Here is a 21,557-nt window from a genome sequence, read left to right as displayed (position 1 = left end):
AGGTTTGCGCCAAAGCCAGGCAGAGACCACCGGTATACAGCCTTTACAACGAAACTTTTACAACGAACTACCATTACAACGCAACTTTTACAACGCAAGCCACTACAACGCATAGCGCTGGGGGGCGCTCTAGGATAGGGAATAGGTTTAATGTACTATCCAACACCTTCCCTACTATCCACGGGGACTGGAGTTGGAATAGTAAATTAAACTATTCACTATCCAGCGCCCCAAAGCACTATGCGTTGTAATGGTATGCGTTGTAAAACTTGCGATGTAAAGGTAGGCGTTGTAAAAGTATGCATTGTAACGTCATACATCCGAGACCACCACTCTAGTCAGGGCAAGTGAGTTACACGCCAAAGATAACCCCTGCTCACCTCCTTGGTAGCTTGGCACGAGCAGTCAGGCTTATCCCGGAGGCCATGCGTAAAGCATTTGTGCACGCACACAGCAGTAACACCCAGGCACATTACAAAAGGAACTCCGCACAAGGTTATATCAAAAATAGCCTTTGTATTCTCAAAACACATTAGAATAGTAAACACATAATGTACACTGTGCCAACCGGCACTGGGCAATATTTACAAGGGATTATATACACCTGACAGGGCCACATGTGTGAGAAGTTGGCCTGGTATATGATGCTCACTAGTTCTAGTGATCACCTTGTACCATGCCAAGCAACCCTTATGGTGGAGGTTGTAAAGTCAACCTTATAGACAAGCTATCCTAGGGGTAGCATGGACTAAGCAGTCTTAGGCTAAACTCTGTAAAGGCATGTGAAGCAAGCTGTTTTACCATACACAATCCCCTTGAATACCAAATGAAAGGACACCACACAGATATATATTGAAAATATATATAGATTTATTTCTACAAATATCCCCTATACTCTTTATGAGCACAGAAGCAAATGCGTTAAAACAAAACACAGTTTAAATATACAAAAGTTGCACAATTTTGGATGAGCCCTAGGGGCCACCTAAACCATATACTAAAATAGTGGTATAAGAACCACTATGGGGAAAGTGAAGAGGCCTAGGGCCTGGAGAATCGCTGGAGCTGTTCGGGACTAGCAGTGATGAAGTCGGGAAAGGCCCGCGGGACTCGGGTGCAGTGTTCAAAGTGCACGCATGCACCAATGTTAGTCAATGGTGCGTAAAAGTTACAAAGTTAGTGTTTTAAGAACCTTCTAAAGGACCTACAAGGATAAAACTTTAGACACAGGCACTAGAGGTGTACACCAGTGTGGGAACACCGGCGTTGCTGAGTTACCTCACCCACAGGAAGCGGGTGCACAGGTGCGAAGTAATGTCGGGTTTCGTCACGCAGGTCGATGGTGCTTGGAGCTGAAGATGCTGCAGGCGGGTCGTCGTGAAGAGTTCCGGTGGATCCAAGGGTGGATCTGAAGAGGTGAAGACCTGAAAGCAGAGGGGACAATGTTCAAAGTCACTAGCCAGTGACTACCGTGGAACCAGGAAGGAACCAGGCAATGTCGGGTGCAAACAGGCGATGAGGTGAAGATTGTCTCTGCAGCCACGTGGACACGAAGAGGTCAAGGACGTCCAGGAGTCGATCATGAGCTGTCCCACGTAGGTTCTCGCTGATGGCGGTGTTGGCAACTTGATTGGAGCAAACAGGCCTTGGCTAAAGCAAGCCACGCAGGAAGTGATTCAAGCTTCTCACTCGGACCAGTAAGGTCAGAGCAGGTGCTCCTTTTCTGGGGAGCAAGGGCCAGTCTGGAGCAACCAGACCAGCAGTGTAAATTGTAGGTTTCATTGCCAAGATGGCAGCTAGCCACGTGGCAAGTGGCCGGGATGGCGCGTCAAGTGGCACAGTGCAAAAGGGCCCCACGCAGATCGTGGAGATGCTGAGGGGCTGATCTTCGGTGCAAAGTCTGCTCGAGGTTGGGGCTTCTTAAACCCCAAAGCACAGCATCGAGGGTGCCTTGGGTGCTGCGCAGTCAGCTTCTTGGGGGTCTTTCAAGAGGTCCGGTCCCACATCTCTCGGGGCCTCCACGGGTCCCTTCTTTGCAGGGACTGTGGATCGGGCTGTGAGATGTCTGGGAGTCTGGGTCTTGTCAGGCTCTGGGCTCGGGCTCCGGCGTGAGGCGGCGGCAAAGCAGACGTCGAGTTGCTGGTTGGTGCCTGTATTCACAGGGTGGTCCCTACTTGGCCACAAGGGAGATTCTCTTCAGTCTTCTGTGCAGCAGAATGTCGAAGTCCAGTTTTCTTCTTAGTTTCAAGTCGAGTTCAGGATGATCTGAAGTCTCAGGACACAGCTCCTACTCTTATTCCAAATCTAGGGGCCGGATCACCTGCTAGGTCCCTCCTCTGGGTGGGACCAGGAAGGGGGGCGGTTATACCCCCTTTCCTTTGTCCAGCTTCGCGCCAGGACTGGGGCTGGTGAGCCCCAGCACCGGTTTGAACTGGCCTATTCACGGGGACACCTTGTGTGCCCCAGGCATGTCTGATTCTATTCAGCCCTGTCCTACCCAATACACAAAATCCTGTCTGGGGTGGTGCTAGCACCTCCCAAGGCAGGAAACCCTTTGTCCAAGCTGCCCTCGCTGGAAGGACTCCCAGCAACAGGAGGTCAGACTTGTGTCTGTGGTGGCAGCATCCATTTTGTGATGCTGAGGCTCTGTTTAACTTTAACCGGGGTTCAGGTTAGGTACATGTTGTGTCCCTCTAGAAGGGTGGAATGCTACCCCCGTCGCCAGAACTGGCGAGGGGGTAGTATTCCAATTCGTATGACACCTTACTCGACATGTTTTGATAAAGCCAAACCCAAGATAGCATTTAACCGCGAGGATTATAATGCACTTAAGAGTATATGGTATGGCAATATCATGAAACAGCTAAAGGACATGGTTCCGAAAGCTGCAGACAGGCTCAGCTCATGCCAGAGCACCATCTCACATATTTCCAAGCACTCTGCCTCCAGGATTGATGAGGCCTTCCATAGGAGTGGCTGATAGGAACATATGTGTCCATTTTGGATTAGGTATAGGCATACTACACCTAAGTAAAGGGTGGTTACACCGACTTACCCCAGCTGAGTGATCAGCCAGTTGTGTCAAATATGGAGGCCAGGCCAGGGGTGGCACAATACGTGCTGCAGCCCCTGGTAGGCCTTGGAAGCACCTATGCCCTGGGTACCTGGGTACACTGTTACAGGGGCCAATAAGGTGAACCAGTTCCAATTGTGTATGTACCTAAGGTACATGGAGTCCATTTTAAGGAGAGAGCAATTAGCCTGGGGCCCTGAATAGCAGGGTTCCAGGCCAACTAAAGTAAAAAACCAGCTAAACACCAGGCAAAAAGTTTGGGGGTAACCATAGTCAGATATCCACCTTCCTACACAACCCCCCCCCCCAAACGAAAGGAGATAAGGCTATCCTTGACCAGGTAAGCCTATATTGCCTAAGTGGCCATATAAGGAAGTACCAGCTCTGGCTCGGTTACCCCCTGTCTCATGGTCCACTAAGCAATCCCTCACCCTAAGGGTATCTGAGGGTCTCCACCATAGGGAATCTCTACCTGTGGTGTGTCTTGGCAAAGTTAAAGGCTGATGTTGAGAGGGAGTACTGAAGTGAGATTCCTCTGTAGGACTCAGCTTCCTCCAATCACTTTCCACCATGTAGGCCTTTCTTTCTTTGACTGAGTTGCACTGTGCTCTCAGGGTCAACCTCTGGCTACCTAAAGCTGGAGGCGGGGTCCCCTTGGTTGGCTTACTGGAGGGACAGTTCAGGTTTGGGCCCTTTGGGTCCTAGGTTTGGCTGTGCCCAACAGAATCCATCTGTGGGAGGTCCCTAACTAATTTAAGGGGGATCTCTCAGGAGTTTTTAAAGTTTTCACCTGGCTAGGGCCTCTAGCTTCGGTGCCCCTAATCTGTTGATGTGGGTGCTTTATTTGACAGGGGGCCCTTTGGGGCTCACTGTCCTTCTTGTCCTCTGCAGCCCTGGGCTGACTAAGGCAAGGTAGAGAGGGGCAGGATACTTGCTCCAGACTGGGTCCCACCTGAGAAGGGTCCACTGACATCAGAGGCTCTGTCAGGCTAGGCCTGACCACCTCTGGGGCAGTTCCTTCATCAGGGGTAAGATCAGTTCCCTGAGGAGGCTGATCCTTTCCTAAAGTCTGGTGGGAGGGAGATTTCTCTTCCTCCTCAATGCTCTCTGTTTTTGTGGAGTGTTCCATCTTTTCAGGCTTCACAACACATGTATCAGTTTGAGTTTGGGCTGTGGCCATCACAGCCCCACCAACCTTTTCAGGAGGAGACTCAGTTTGGGTATGGGCTGTTACCATCACAGCCCTGCTAATCTTTTCAGGAGGGAAGTTAGCTAAAGATGGGGCTGAGGTTTGCTCAGCCCTACCAACCTTTTCAGGAAGGTCATCTTGGATTGGGGCTGTAGCCATCACAGCCCCACTAACCTTTCCATGGAGATTTACCCTTCTAGAATGGGTTTGTTGTTCAACCTCAGCCCAGGCTGAGATTTCCAAATCATTACCAAGTAGGCAATCTACAGGCAAGTTTGCTGACACTGCCGCTCTCTTTGGGCCAGTGACACCTCCCCAGCTAAGATTGACTACTGCCATGGGATGTTTGGTTTCTATTCCATCAATGTTTGTCACCTGATATCTGGCATCAGGTAAAAGTTGCCTTGAGGGGACTAGACATTCAGCCACCATGGTGATGCTAGCCCCTGTGTCTCTAAAGGCCTCAACTTTCAAGCCATTGATGAGGGGCTCCTGTCTGTACTTGCTCAAAGTGTTTGGGCAAGCAGTGAAGTTGGCAAACCCCATGCCATTTTCATAGACAAGAGTATCTGAGGTAGGGGACCTGTTTAGGCCAGAATCCACCTGTGTTCCAAAAGTAAATCCACCCAAATTCTTGGAGGTTCTCCCACCACCTGGGGGACCACTGCTAACAGTGAGAGGAGGTGTTGGAGCCTTACTTGGAGGTACATTTTCCTTATTACCATTCTTTGGACAACAGCTGTCTGTTTTCCAATGGCCAACCTGTTTACAGTTATGGCAGTAAGGCTTTTTCTGTGTAGAGGAAGTGTCTTGGGACCCACCCCCATCCTTGGAGTTTTGGGGCCCTGGGGAAGTCTTCTCTTTTGATTTATCCCCACCCTTCTCTTGATTCTTGGTAGTCTCTTTCTTTTGGTCGCCACCCTGGTTCTTAGGCCTGATCCTGGTTCTGACCCATTTGTCTGCCCTCTTACCCAATTCTTGTGGAGAGGTCAGATCAGAGTCCACCAGGTGCTGATGTAGAAGCTGATTTTGACAATTACTTAAGATTTGCTCTCTCATAATTATATTATACAATCCTGTATAGTCTGTAACCTTACTTCCCAGCAACCAGCCCTCCAGAGCCTTAGTGGCACATTCAACAAATTCAGACCAGTCCTGAGTCTGTGTCTTCTGGGTATCTCTGAACATTAACCTGTACTGTTCAGTGGTTAAGCCTAACCCATCAATCAGAGCACTCTTCAGGACCAGGTAGTTTCTAGAATCCCCATCACTAACTGTGAGGAGTCTGTCTCGGCCTCTACCTTCAAAGGAGAGCCACAAGATTGCTGCCCACTGATCCTGAGGGACCTGCTGTACTTTGCAGGCTCTCTCAAGTGCAGTCATCCATTTGTGGATATCATCCCCAACTTTGTAGGGGGGCACAATCTTACTCAGGTTTCTATTGTCATAGGACCTGTCTTTATCCTTAGGGATAGTGCTGCCACTAGTGGATCCTAATCCATTCTCTCTAGGCTGCCTTGCTCTAGCAAGTTTCTCTTTGGCCAGGGCAACTTCTAATTCTTGCTTCTGGATCCTAAGTTCAGCCTCTCTCATTTTGGCCTCATGTTCCCTTCTCTGAGGGCTAGTCAACTCCCTTCTGGAGTGACCATGAGAACTTCTAGAAGCATGGGAGGTATTGGATTCACCTGAGTGATTCCTCCTCCTCCTGGGCTCCTAGTTAAATCAATTTGGGGGTCTGAATGGGTTGGACCCACCTTCAGTCCCAAATAAGCTTAAGTTAGCCTGGTTAAGCCTGCTGACTAACACCTGGCTATTTCTCTCATCATCAGACCCACTTTCTTCCTCCGCTTCCTCTTCTTCCTCATCCTCAGGCTGAGTATCTCCAGTGTTCTGGTCTTCCTCATCTATCTGGATGACAGGGGCAGGGGCATCAGTGTTTTCTTCTTCAGAAGGAGAGCCTCCACCACCAGTCCCTGAGGGGCCTGGTTTGGAGGTCTTTAGAGCTTCAGACTGGTCTAAAAGCTCTCTGAGGTGATCTGCTGTAGGGGTAGGACCCGTTTTGATTCCTCTCATGGAACACAGCTGCCTCAGTTCCTTAAAAGGAAAGATAGCAAATTTGGATGGTGCCCTTGGAGGGTCACTCTCAACAGAGATAGGTCCAGTGGATCCCTCTGCTCCAGACATTGCTCTAGTGTGATGGATGTGTTGCAATCTACCTACAATTGTGTTTTCCTACCAAACCTATCTAGTAGTTGTAGTCAGGGTGTGCTACTCCCTATCCTCTACAACAACTAAGTTCAGTAGACCTTAAGTATACTAGTCTTGTTTTAGTGTACCTATCAGCTACCTGTATGATCTTTCAAATGATACTCTCAAAGATTGTAATGGTAAAACAACAGCAAGCTCAAATCCCAATCCGCTGCTCACCAATGTGAGAAGTTGGCCTGGTATATGATGCTCACTAGTTCTAGTGATCACCTTGTACCATGCCAAGCAACCCTTATGGTGGAGGTTGTAAAGTCAACCTTATAGACAAGCTATCCTAGGGGTAGCATGGGCTAAGCAGTCTTAGGCTAAACTCTGTAAAGGCATGTGAAGCAAGCTGTTTTACCATACACAATCCCCTTGAATACCAAATGAAAGGACACCACACAGATATATATTGAAAATATATATAGATTTATTTCTACAAATATCCCCTATACTCTTTATGAGCACAGAAGCAAATGCGTTAAAACAAAACACAGTTTAAATATACAAAAGTTGCACAATTTTGGATGAGCCCTAGGGGCCACCTAAACCATATACTAAAATAGTGGTATAAGAACCACTATGGGGAAAGTGAAGAGGCCTAGGGCCTGGGGAATCGCTGGAGCTGTTCGGGACTAGCAGTGATGAAGTCGGGAAAGGCCCGCGGGACTCGGGTGCAGTGTTCAAAGTGCAGGCATGCACCAATGTTAGTCAATGGTGCATAAAAGTTACAAAGTTAGTGTTTTAAGAATCTTCCGATGGACCTACAAGGATAAAACTTTAGACACAGGCACTAGAGGTGTACACCAGTGTGGGAACACCGGCGTTGCTGAGTTACCTCACCCACAGGAAGCGGGTGCACAGGTGCGAAGTAGTGTCGAGTTTCGTCACGCAGGTCGATGGTGCTTGGAGCTGAAGATGCTGCAGGCGACTCGATGTGAAGAGTTCCGGTGGATCCAAGGGTGGATCTGAAGTGGTGAAGACCTGAAAGCAGAGGGGACAATGTTCAAAGTCACTAGCCAGTGACTACCGTGGAACCAGGAAGGAACCAGGCGATGTCGGGTGCAAACAGGTGATGTCGTGAAGATTGTCTCTGCAGCCACGTGGACACTAAGAGGTCAAGGACGTCCAGGAGTCGATCACGAGCTGTCCCACGTAGGCTCTCGCTGATGACGGTGTTGGCAACTTGATTGCAGCAAACAGGCCTTAGCTAAAGCAAGCCACGCAGGAAGTGATTCAAGCTTCTCACTCGGACCAGCAAGGTCAGAGCGGGTGCTCCTTTTCAGGGGAGCAAGGGCCAGACTGGAGCAACCCAGAGTACCAAAGTTGGTAAGAGAAGTTCTGAATGTGACATACAAGATAAAGGGATGCCATTGGTTCTCTTCAAATTTCAGATTATATGTCTCCTCTCTAGGGATCTTTTATGAAAGCACTTTCATCATTGCATTTGCCTTACAATTTCGCCCTTCCTCCATAAATCAGAAAATGTGGCACTAATGTCTAACCCAAATTCTCTGCCACAATTTGTTCTTGTAGCTGAGTCTTCTTTATTGTACATATTACCACTATTTCGGCTTACACTTTCTTCACTGGACAGCAATCTATGGATGTGTTTTAAAGTTTGATGAGTCCATCATACCAAACCATTGGTGTGATTGAGGAAACTACACTGACGGAGTATAGTGAGCATGGTGCCGACCTTTTCGATTCATGACAGCTCCTGCCTGCAAGAGAGTTGCTATGGCTCAAAATAACTCTACAGATGCACTCACCTGCCCACAGACTCCTTTCCTTGCATTGGCCCTACGCATGCCTTTCATAACTTTGACCTCTCCTTGTCCGTTTCCCACTCATCCGACTCCAACACATACGGGAAGTTCATTTGACAAACAGTCATCTGACCAGATATGAACAAGTTATATATTATATTTTATTTTATACAATGTGTTATTATTATTATGTTATATAACAATATATTATATTTCAATCAAATGATGTCATTTCCTAAATCATGCAATTCTGCTTCCTGCCAGAGACAATACTGTAGAAGACAGAGACAAAAGTGATGATGATGATGAACCAGAATATGACTGTATCAATTTCACAGAGTTATATAGCAAGCCAAGACCATCATGGAGCACTGAAGGCTGCCTGTGCAGTATACTGTATTTCTGAGGTTCTTGAAGCAATATATCTGCATAAAGTAACTTCAGTACAAGTGACAGACTTGGTTGCACTCACAACAGCTTGTTGTTTTGCAGAAGTCATGAATATGATGATCTGTACATTCAGCCAATATAGTTTTGGAGTGGCCCGGAATTATGGACAATTGTTGTCACAAAGGGGTTTTATGACATCCTCTTGAAACTCCCATCAGGAACAGTTCCTACATACTTGATTTGGTGAAAGTATTACAGCAGCTCAAGGAAAGTGCTGTAGTGAAGTTTGTTACCCATAAGGCTGGATAAGATAAGGTTGTGCTTAGAAATAATTATGTTGACCAGGTGGCCAGATACTGTGCACTTGAGAATGAGACTGTGAGATCAAATGAACAAATCAGTATTCAAGGGACTGAACAAAATCAATGAAATTAGATTTCTGTATAAGGTACAGAAAATGGAAGTTGTTTCTTGGTTAATCTTTTACAGAATCCTTGACTAAATTGAGGGACCCCCAGCAAGAAGCACTAGAGGATGGGAAAGGAAAGTGGGAAATGCTCGGTTAAAAAAAGAATTGTCAAGACATCTAGAGGACCACTGAGTAAAAGTATGTGTTACCTGACTCAATGTTGAATTGTATAACTAGATGTTTACATAATCAGTCATATGCAGGGAGAGACTCCATGACAGAAACATTCAATAAATACTGGTCAAATTCCAAATTCAGAAAGATTACAGAGGAGTTGTGTCAAAGATATTTAATTTGTCAAAGAAATAATCAGGGGAAAAGGACTTCAGTCCTGATGAATCATATTGGCAAATAAGAGTTCCCATTTATAAGATGTCGAGGAGATTTCATTGAGATGCCACTTTACAATGGCCATAAGTATATTCTTGTGATTGTCTGCTTATTCTCTAAATGGGTTAAGACCTTCCCCACCGGTGGTTCGTACATTATGATAGATGTCGAGCTTATGTTGAGGGAATTAATTCCCTGTTTTGGCCTGCCAATCTCGTTTGAGACAGTCCGTGGCTCCCAATTTAAAAAATTAGCTTTTAAAATTGATTTGTACAGCATCCAGATTGATCAAACATTCCATTGTAGCTTTCATCCTCAATCTTCTGGCATAGTTGAGATCACAAGTGAAGATGCAAGAGTCGAGACATCAAGCACTGGCAGACAGACTAAAGCCAATCACATAAGAGCCACTTCACAAATAATTATTTCTTCCAGCAATATTGGAACTTGTAAAGTAAACAGGGGCACCCAACAGGGTGGCCCCCTGTCACCAATACTCTTTGCCCTGCTTATAGAACCTTTGGCAATAGCCATTAGAATCAATTGAAACGCAGTGGCACCAATCATTGGGATGTCCAATATTTAAATTATATGCTGATATCATTGCCCTATTTCTGTAACCTGAGATAGGCATCCAGGAGAAACTTTTTAGATTTTTCATGAATTTTAAGAATTGGGAGTCTATAAGATATACAAGTTAAAAATAGAGGGGCATATTATCAAGGACCTGTGTTAAAATTATTGCCGTTTTATCGGCAGGAAACTGACGATAAAACAGCGATAATGTGCTTGATAATACGCCCTTGTTAATTCCCATAGAAGCCCATGTTCTGTTGTTAACATTGGCTTCTATGGGAATTAACAAGGGTGTATTATCAAGCCCATTATCGCCGTTTTATCGGCAGTTTCCTGCCGATAAACAGCGATAATTTTAACACCGGTCCTTGATAATATGCTTCAGAGATTTTACTATGTAACTGTGCACACAACTCCTTACTTCCTGAATTGCATCCCTTAATCAATACAAGGCCCAAACAGTATTTAGGGGTTATATGTTTCTGAGAACGTCAACGATTTGTAAACTTTGAACTATGTTCCTTTAATTAACAAGATTACGTCAGTGTTTGCAAAATGGACACACTTACCTATTGCAATAATGGGATGTGCTGCCTTAACTCGTACGTCTTTCTTGCCTTCATGTAATTTTTTGTTCACTGCTATTCCATCTGCTTTACAGATAAAAAAAATTAAGGAGATAGAGGGGTTCTTTTCAATCTTTCTATGGGCCTAAATTGTCACTAAACACTTTTTGTAGATCAAATATGGAGGGAGGATTGGCTATCCCCAATTTGAGGAATTTTATTTTGCGACTTTTGCACATAATGACTAAAGGTTTTTTAAATCTCCTGGATTTCCCCCTATATGATTGTTTTTCCACGAATATGAAATTATAGATTTTTTACAATTTACAAGAAATCCCAAGATAGTCAGGTAAAAGGTACTACAATGGCTCATAAAATGGGAAGGACAAATGTTTAAAAATTATAATATGAAAAGAAATGAGAGGGGTCTCACTCTGCCAAAGGGACAGGACACCTTTGGGAATTCCTGCATCCAACTCTACTCTCATAACCCAAGTATTGGTACACACGCACCCAAAAGGAGCTTAACATAATGGCCAAATAATCAAAATGTAGAAATTGTTTTATTTGCTTGTACATTCTAAGTTCATCAGAACACAATTAAAAACAGCAAAATACAACCTCACAAATTAAAAATACAAATAAGCGTGCATGACAATATGACAAATCAATACTCCTATATAATTGATAACTTTGTTGGAGTGAATCACAAACAATAATGTCCCCAAAGGGGCAAATTCTCTTTAAAAGTGACCAAGAAGCGACGCGTTTCGGTGGTCTCACAGGTTCAACCACCTTCTTCAGGCTTTAAAAATGACATTAATCATATCACAGCACTTTGAATATATAAAAAATACAAAAAGTATACGTGTACATATGCAGGTCAGTATACTCCTATCAATAAACAGTTAAAAATACATATACATCAACAGTTCCTATACACTGATATCTAGTTTATTCATCATGTAGACTGTTAGATATTCCATAGTCATATTACATGAACAGATTAAAAAACATATACATCAAGATCATTAGCCAATTAAACTACCTATACTCCATAAATAAACAATCACATCACGGAGCCTTAATAAATGGCCCACCCTACTTCGCAGCTCACATATCTTCATATATACCCAAACTGTATACAACCAATCATAAAACTTCATAATCAGAGTGCCCTAAATTTAATGAGATGACACTCTTTCCCCAGACTGTTTACAATGAAACCAATGATTTTGGGGAAATTTTCAATACACTAGGTTTATTATACACTCAGAAAGGTCCTACTGTACTCCTTATAGTGTTTTAATAGATTGGCCCATTGTATTTGCACTAATGACCAGTGGCCATCTCCGCTTTTAATAATCTAGAGACATATGAAGGGGTATACTATGGCGCCAATCCTCCTCCTTAATGAGTTGGTCTCCATTTTTAACCCAGAATGAATACAACGTTATTCATGTAGTAGCTTCCATATTTACTAAAAACCCACCTTGATAAGGGCTTGCGATGTATATTCGAGGACAAAGGTTCCCAATTTCCAAACTTGTTCCACAATATCCTTTAAGGGTATCAATTTCTAGTAAATAAAACACAACACAAAATTTTGTACAAAAGTTTTATCCTTCGGGTGCATTCCTAACCTATATGCTTTATTAACCTACCCAGTTGACGGTTTGAATGAAGAATACCGCTGTCAGAGTTTATAGTTTTCCCAGTCACATACCAGGTCCACCTTCACGTAGGTAAGTTTTCCCCTAAACATGATATAAAAACGCAAAATGTGGAACTCATACTTTATATGCCTTATGGGAGTCTGCTATTTTATCAGGACGGCAATTTACCTTAAAATGCGACGTCCCAACATAAAATTAAAAGTGGAAAAAGGGAGGCAACTGTTAAATGTATTCTAATGTTGTTTATTATTTGGAGATTTTAAGAATGGTGTTTCGGTGTATAAGATACATCGTTTCTTTCTCCCACTTAGATACATTGTTTTTATTCTATGATGCCAACTTTGTCAATAATGTGTGTGTTGAATTGTCTGAAATACAAATATTTTTTTTTAACAAACAGTTAAGAATGTAAAATGATCAACATAGAGTTAAAGAACGGTGAAAGTGCATTTCCAGTTGGTAAAAGACCAGCAAGAAAGAGAATTACACACAGAAAGCATGTTTATCCTGAATGGGTGCATCTAGAATCTGTGTCTAAAGAAGAAGAGTCAGATACTGAGGTCTGCAGCCCAATAGCCTATTGCCATTTTGATATTGATAATGAACTAGAAAGACAGGAAGAAACACTGTGTATGCTGAGCGAATTGATTGATAGTGATGAAAGTAGTTTTAACTTTGCAAAGATCCAAATGGAGAAGAGTCTAAGAATATTAACCTTTATGAACTGAACCAAGTTTGTTGCTCAAAAAGGAATACAATTTGAATGTAAGTTTGATTTAGATTATTTGTTATTATTTTAAAAGGAAAAGAAGAAGAATGTTTTATCTGATAGAGATTTTTAGATGCAGGTTCCTTGCCTTATCATTTCCCCCAGGCGTCTGACTGAATCTGGAATTTCTTTCATGAGCAGTACACCTGGGTGCCAGTACAGTGGCATCGTTTGGCCCTGTGTGATGGTGGTAGCAGTGGCATCCATGCCAGAAGTGAAATTCACAGTATCTATATAGGTGCCACTCCAGCGTACCAACCTCAATTCTTTTCTTTCTGCTCCAGTCAGTGCAGATCCAGGAAGATCTACCACCAGTCACTTTTAGACTAACCCCTTTGACATTTTGACAAAGTCTTTTGAGACCTTTTCACCTGGTGTGGCAGCTTGGTCCACTAGAAAAGCTAGCTTCAAGCACTGTGGTGCATGTCACCGACAGATGTTGATGACGGACCTGCATCTTGTTTGTCTCTGGTGCCTCGAGTGCAACCACAATGCGAAGACCGGCATTGACTGCTGTGTCATGCACCTCAAGGCCAAAAGGCAGAGATTTCTCAAGCTCCTGGCCAGTCGATGTGTGACACTGTGACAGTGTCAATCCCAGTCGAAAAGAACGTACGCGGATCGGCCACGGAGCCATTAATATTCATTGCAGTCAAAATCATTCGGGCATTCAGGTAAGTCCCACAAAAGAAAAATTGCAAAAAGTCGAAGAGACTTTGACTTCACACTGTCTGTCAAAGTCATCTGTCGAGACAAAGGGAGCGTCGTCATTCGAGCCCTAGTTCCGCAATTGAGCCTGTGCCTGGGCCCGTGCCGTTCCCAAATAACTGATAGCCAGAGAGATCCCCGCCCAACTGCACGTGTTTTATGACACCATGCACCTCATTTTTGGGCAACCCATCCCCGTTAGTTGGCATTTATGCCCCATAGGGTAGCGAGGGGCCCCTACTGGTTTCCAGCTTTAAGGTCCTCCCAGGTACCAGTCATGCCCCTTGAATCCATGGATGGATCTAAACTGGCGCCGGTCGTACCATCTCAACCTTCCTCAAACTAAAAGCTCTTCCCGATGTTCACGCTCCTAGTTCCCCCGGTGTCAATGTCCCCATTCTCATTCTTACTCCGACACGGATCCAGAGGGACATCATCCTGTGCCAATTCCGGCACCAACTGGAGCCAGACCTTCCAGACCTGAGCCTGAACACTATTCCTAAGGGCTATGACATGGGGAAGAGTGGGAGGAGCCAATGGACCTTGTGAAATACCAGCTCCAAGGCCACAACATGGACTAGTTTGAGGACTTGGCTGGCACCAGTGTACTGGACACCTCCAGAGATACTGGCAAGGGCTCTCCTCCTACCGTGGCAACAAGAAAGGAGCGTCTACTGCTATGGTGGTGAGAAGGGTGACGGAGGTCTGGACCTTAACCTACCCTCAGTGGCAGGAAAGACTAATGTCTTGAGAGTGGTGCTTCAGCTGAGAACGACCCCCTTAGAGACGCTTTTCTTGTTTAAATAAGCCCTTACTGATGTGATGCTTGGGACCTGGTCCTAACCCAACACCGGGGCTCCTGTAAACAGGACATTTGCCCATTTGCCCAGGGTACCCCAATTTCCTCATGCAACACCCTACCCCGGAGAGCTTTTCAGTCCAAGCCTCCACATCCTGTGTAAACCCAGGTGAATTCCCTACCACCCACCAGATAAGGATTACAAGAGGCTGGTCACCTTACGTTTTCTTCCGCCAGCCTGGCAGTGCGGTCCATGAACACTGCATGACTTTTCAGCCATTTCTCCCACGCACTGTAGGTTTTGGTTGCACACGTGCTGCCCATGGTCCCGGAGGAGGCCCAGGCCATACTCTCCCAAGATATAGCAGACAGGAGTGATGCAGCCAAGTTCATATTCCGAGGTCGGCTTGACACAACTCACTCACTAGGCAGAGCAGTTTTACTTGTCGGTGGCCTCACAGTGCCACACCTGGCTGAGAACCTAATTTATGGACAGGCCCTTTGATGACTTCCATCTCTTTGGCGAGAAGGTGGACTCAGCGCTGGAGTGCTTTAATGATAGCAGAGCTACAGCAGGTCCTTGGGTCTTTCCATGGCTACCCACCAACCCCAGTCTGCCTTTCTCTCCTTTTGTGGCCATGGAAGGGGCTTCACCCTGTGTCTCTACCCACCCAGCCACCACAGCTGCAAGCTGCCCAACCTATGAGTGGCTGAAGAAACTGAAGTTCCTGACCCCAAGGGTCGGGCACCCAGAGGTTGAGCCAGTCTACTATCCCCCAGGCAGCCGCAGCCTCCAAACCTCTTAAGTTTGCCTTCCAACCATCATGGGCAACCAGTGAGCCGCAGAATACTCCATCACTTACACCACTTGAGATCGATAACATCAGGCCGCTGGGTTCTCCAGCTTGTATGAAGGGATACTTCCTCCCCTTCGAGACTACCCCTTCACCCATGCATCCAATTGCAACAGGCTAACGGAGGACCATGACTCCTTACTCTGCCAGGAAGTGACAACTCTCTTGGCCAAGGAAGTCATACTTCCAACACCAGAAGAAGGTTGTGGTTGTTATTCCTGCTATTTTCTGGTGTCAAAAAGGACGAAGGCCTTCTTCCTATCCTAGACCTGCATTCTCTTAATTTCTTCCTCAAGAAGGAGAAGTTCAAAATGCTCACGCTTGCTCAAATCCCATTTGCCCTGAACCCAGGAGACTGGTTAATAGCATTGGATTTGCAGGACACATATTACCAAAGCCCCTCCTGCCTGCCCCCAGTCGTTACCAAGAATATAGCAGGTTACGACGCATGCTATTACATCGCTTTCCATTACAACGACCGCGTTGTTAGAACGCAATACCTTTACACCGCAAGTCATTAGCTCGACTTGCTGCAGTGGGCGCGCTGGATTTAGGAATATTATAATTTACTATTCCAACTCCAGTGTGTGCAACAGTAGGGAAGATGTTGGAATAGTAAATTATACTATTCCTTAGTTTAGTGCGTCCCTCCCGTACAGAAAATCGATCTAATGACTTCTGAGGTAAAGGAATTATGTACTAACAAAGCGGTCGTTGTAACACCCGCATTGTAAAACCACTGCGATGTAATGGCACAGTTGCAAATGCTGTTTTCCGTTACCTGTGGTTCACAGTGGGCCACAAGCACTTTCAGTTCACCATGCTCCCCTTTGGCCTTACGAGTGCCCCATAGGTGTTCACCAAGGTGATGGTGGTGGCTGCAGCTTATTTGCAGAGATTAGGATACCAGAATTTCCCTATCTCAACAACTGGCTATTGTAGGTGGGCTCACATCAGGCAGTCGTCTCCCACCCCCAGATTACGGCAGCCCTCCTGCAGTCACTGGGATTCACTATCAACATGCCAAAGCCACACCTATTGCTCTCTCAGATGCTCCCTTTCATCAGAGCTGCCCTGGATACAGTGCAGTTTCTGGCTTATCTTCCCAAATGGCAAGTCTATGCTGGCTATGATACCAATGTTTCAGCCTCTATCCTTGGTTTTGGTGAGACTGACTCTGAGGCTGCTGTGCATCATGGCCTCCTGCATCCGGCTTGTGACACATGCCCAGTGGCATATGCGAACTCTGCAGTGGGAGCTAAAGTTCCAGTGGGATAAGTATCAGGGGATTTTCTCTGACATGGTCCAGAACTCGAAAGGAACTGCAAAATATCTGCAGTGGTTGTTAATGAACTGCGATTGCGTAAGCAGAAGACCCCTCTCCCTTCCCCAGCCAGATCTGACAGTGGTGACAGATGCATCATTCCTGAGATGCGCTTGCCATCTGAAAAAACTGTCAAGATAAAAGGCCTCTGTTCTCTGATGGAATCCAGACTTCACATCAACCTTTTGGAGCTCCAGGTGATCTGGCTGCCATTAAAAGCCTTTCTACTCTCCACCAAGGGAAGGCTAGTGCAGGTGTTCATGGACTACAACACCGCCATGTGACACTCCAACAAGCAGTGCTAGGTGGGGTCGTGAACCCTCTGTCATGAGGCCCTGACCCCCTGGACATGGCTGGAACATCATGGTATATCCCTGATGGTTCAACACCTGGTGGGCTCTCTGAACGCCAGTGCGGACAAATGCAGCAGAAGATGCCTAGCAGATCACAACAATGTCTCCATCCAGAGGTTGTACAAGTCCACTTTCAGCAGTGGGCAGAGCCATGGTTATATCTGTTCACCACTGCTGAGAATACACAATTTCAGCAGTTCTGCACGCTGGAGTTTCCAAGGTGGCTCTAGCTCAGAGACACTTTTCATCTCAAGAGCACAGGCCTCCTGAAAATCTTTCCGCCCATATCACTCCTGTGCAAAGTTCTCAAGAGGACCAGGAACAACCTGGCCCAAGTCATCCTTGTGGCTCCAGACAGGGCTCAGAGAGTTTGATATCCTGGGCTGTTGAGCATGGCCATCAGTCCTACAATCAGCATGCTCCTTCAGGAGGATCTTCTGTCGCAGGAGCGGGTTCTCCACCCAAACCTATCAATGCCTTCATGTGCGGAGATTGAGCGGCGGGAGTTGACAGTATTTGACCTTCAAATCAAACTCTGCAATGTTATCTTGGCAGCCAGGCATCCCTCTACCACAACAGTATATGCCTGCCATTAGGACACATTTGTAGCTTGGTGTGCAGAGAAACATGTTGACCCACTTTCTTCTCCCCTGTCTCAGGTACCTCTCTTTATTCTTTCTCTTGCCCAGCAGGGCTCTGTAATGGGCACCTTAAAGGGATATTTTTCTATCATCTCAACCTTTCTGCAGTTGCCAAATGAGTCATCCCTTTTCACATCCCCTGTTGCAAAAAGATTTTTGAATGGTCTGCAACACGTTTTCACCTGCATCATTCATCATGCCTCAGTGGGTCCTTAATCTAGGGCTCACTGTTCTGATATGCGCTCCTTTTGAGCCACTGCACAACTGTCCTCTTAGGCTCCTTACCATCAAGACAGCCTTCCTCATAGTAATAACTTCTGCCCGGAGGGTCAGTGAGCTTCAGGCTTTGTCATCAAAGCCTCTGTACCTGAACATCTTCTCAGACAAACTGGTTCCTCACACTAAGGTTTCCCTCCTGCCAAAAGTTGTCACTCCCTTTCATGTAGACTGGTCCATCACCCTGCCTACCTTTGACGCTCCACCACATCCATCTAAGGAAGAGGAGCAACTAAACCTGCGGGACCCAAAGAGACTCACAAAAGAGTTACGGGAGGATGACCAACTCTTGATGGGGTATGTCGGAGCGGAAAAGGCAAAGGCCGAGCAGACACGAACCATCTCCCGATGCATCATGTTCTGCATTAAGATCTGCTATGCATTGGCCAAGAAACAAACCCCTGAGGGTTTGTGTGCTCATTCCAGCAGAGCTAAGGCTGCAACCACCATGCAGAGTTCCAGTCCTGTACGACTCCAAGACAGCAAAATGGGCTTCTCTGTACATGTTCATGAATCATTACTGCCTGGACAGTCAGGCCTGTTGAGACAGGCACTTTGCTATTTTGGTCTTGCAGGTCTTTTTATTGTGAATTTTTATTTGAAAACCCACCTCCATGGAGGTATTGCTTGGGTATCTATTCTAAGGTAAGGAATCTGCAGCAAGAAGTCTCTATCAGATAAATAAGTTACTTGTTTTCGGTAATGCCTTATCTGGTAGAGTCTCTGTCTGGCTGCAGATTCCTTAACGGCCCACCCATCCTCCCCGCTCTGCAAGCGGTCTTCTAGGGACAGGGTTTTTTCTCCTTTCAGGGCCCTAGTTTTCTATTCCAGTGGTCAGTGTTTTTTTGTGACTGCACTCCTGGCATGGAAAGTCACATAAATAAACTGCTCGCTGGGATGGCAGCTATATAGGCACTGTGCATATAATTTCTGGCATGGCAGCCGACATGCGGAGCTGAACAATGCCTTCTACTTGTGCATAGGGGTACTGCTCATGAAAATATTTCTGGATTCGGTCTGGTGCCTTGGAAAAATTCCACGGTAAGGAACCTGTGGCTGATAGAGTCTCTACTAGATAAGGCGTTAGCAAAGGTAACTAACGTGTTCATTATTGTTCTAAAGAAAATGTTAGTTGATTTTTGGAGCTTCATATTTCTTTTTGTTTTTGATTTTGATAGAAAGTAACAAATGCTGAAAATTTCTTGGCTTAAACTCCTTAATAATTATTTTAATAATTCTAGTTTGGTTATTATTGTGCCTCCCCTTTCCAGTCCAGTGGTATATGAATCCACAAAACTGGAATTGCCTACAGTACTTAAGGATGTTGTTTCCAATACATTTACACACAGCAAAGGCTTAGTTAGTCGTTTGCATGATAACATATATACTAAAACGTTGGGTGAGTATGCGGATAATATGGGGTCAAGGATTGTTTCGTTTGTACTTTTCTCCCTTCTTCTGCAGGTGAAGGAGCAACATATTTACAACTTTCAAGGTCCTATGGTCTAGCTTCAATGTCTTTGTTCGTATTTTTAATAAGCATTAATTTGTAATGCCTTGTCTGTTGGACTTCAACGTTTCACTGCAAGACCTTCCTATAGTCAAGATGATAAAGATGTGTTACAAAATGGTAATTATTTTTATTAAGTTGCACAAATTAACAACAATAATAACAAGCTTAAGGAGGAGTATAATTGAGGTTTAAGTAAAGAAGAATGCCCCGGTTACTTACCGGTAATTTTCATTACTCCGAGTCCATGTCTTCCTCGCCACAGTCATTACTCATGAGCCTCCGGCTCCACACAGAACTCCAAGTACAAAAAACAGCGCTCTAGTCTCCCTCTCCCTCCTCCAATATGGCCCCCAGTAGCTCCAGCCAATCCCATAAAGGGACACAAAAGCACCAACACGACCTGAAGAACCAAGCCGCAGACATGAAGCCACCACCAGGGCCGGGAGGGAAGGGAAACTATACTGTGGCGAGGAAGACATGGACTCGGAGTAATGAAGATTACCGGTAAGTAACCGGGGCATTACCTCCTCGTCCTGTCTTCCTCGCCACAGTCATTACTCATGAGCCGATACCAAAGCAATCAGCTTCATGCAAGGAAAACACTCCACAGAAACATGCAGAGAAACATCCTGCAAGCACAAGAGGTATAAAAATCCCACAGAAACATACACCTCAAGGAATCCCAGCCGAAGAACAGCAAGAGGCAAAGGAATACAGAACCTCCACCCCAATCCGAATGCGACAATGGGACATGAAAGTAAGCGGGGACGACCAAGTGGCAGCCCGGCAAACACCCACCATGGACACACCTGAAAAAGTGGCCCACAATACCGAAACAGAACTGGTGGACCGACCCCGAACAGGAAGAGGGGGAAGGTCAGAAACAGAACCAAAAGCCAACAGCATGGCCCCCAGAATCCCACGACTGACAGTGGACAAGGAGGGCCACAGGTCCTGGCGAGACAAACCAAAATTGACAAAGAAAGCGGTAACCACACAAAAGGAAGAAGTGCGAGATGAAGAAACCAACAAGCACCACGCACATCCAACAGGAGGAGAAGGCAATCCCCTGTCGAGGAAGGATCAGGACAAGAAGCCGAAGAACCACTCCAGCAGAACGGTGAAAAGTAAACCACCGCAGGAATAACAGTAGGACGAGGGCGCAAGAACCCACGAACAGACAAAGGACCAAAATCGGAGCAGACCGCAGTAAAGCATCCAGCACACCAAGACGCCTGGCAGAGTCAAGAGTCACAAGAAACACCACCGTGAGCGTCAAGAACTCCATGACCACCGACACCAAAGGCCCGAAAGGAGCCGACTGCAAGGAATGCAACACCAGAGGAAGGTCCCAAAGAGGAGAACAGAAGAAAGGACGGGGACGATGCCAAGAAAGCGACCCAAAAAAAATCGAGACATCAAAGGAGAAACCAACCAACCAAAGGCAGGACATGGAATGTCCGAATGGCGGCCCAACGAGCCCCGAGAGTGGAAATGGTGAAGCCCAAAAGGAAACCATCATCCAAATTTCCAGAAGACGAGTAGGGTCCAAAGAAACCAACGACCGACCCGTGACACATACACCAAGAGGCAAAGTCAACCCAACGCTTAGCATAGGACACAAGAGTGGAAGGCCTCTGAGACAGCGTAACAACGCCATCAATCGCGAAAGAACAACCCGCATCCCACAGCGATCCACACACAAGAGCCAGGCCCGCAGACCCAGGGACCGGAACAGATGCAGAGGAAGAAGAGGGACTATCAGAAGAGAGGGCACGAATGGCAACGTCCAGTCCGGATTTGACAAAGCCAAATCCAGTAACAGGGGACAACAAGAAGGACGGCACCACCCCGGAGCAACCAGAAGGAGAAACGCCCCACCCCTCTCGATCTCCTGCAAGACCAACGGAAACAGGGAGCATAGAACAGGCCAAAAGGACGACAGGGCGTCCACCCTCCAGGCAACCCGGCAAGTCACAATCGTGCAGAAGCAGCGGGGCCAGGCACAGCACCGGGAGGCAAACAGGTCCAA

Source organism: Lissotriton helveticus, chromosome 11, assembly GCF_964261635.1.
Source record: "Lissotriton helveticus chromosome 11, aLisHel1.1, whole genome shotgun sequence".
NCBI lineage: Eukaryota > Metazoa > Chordata > Amphibia > Caudata > Salamandridae > Lissotriton > Lissotriton helveticus.
The sequence above is the reverse complement of the archived record's forward strand: the minus strand, read 5'-3'. Positions refer to the sequence as shown.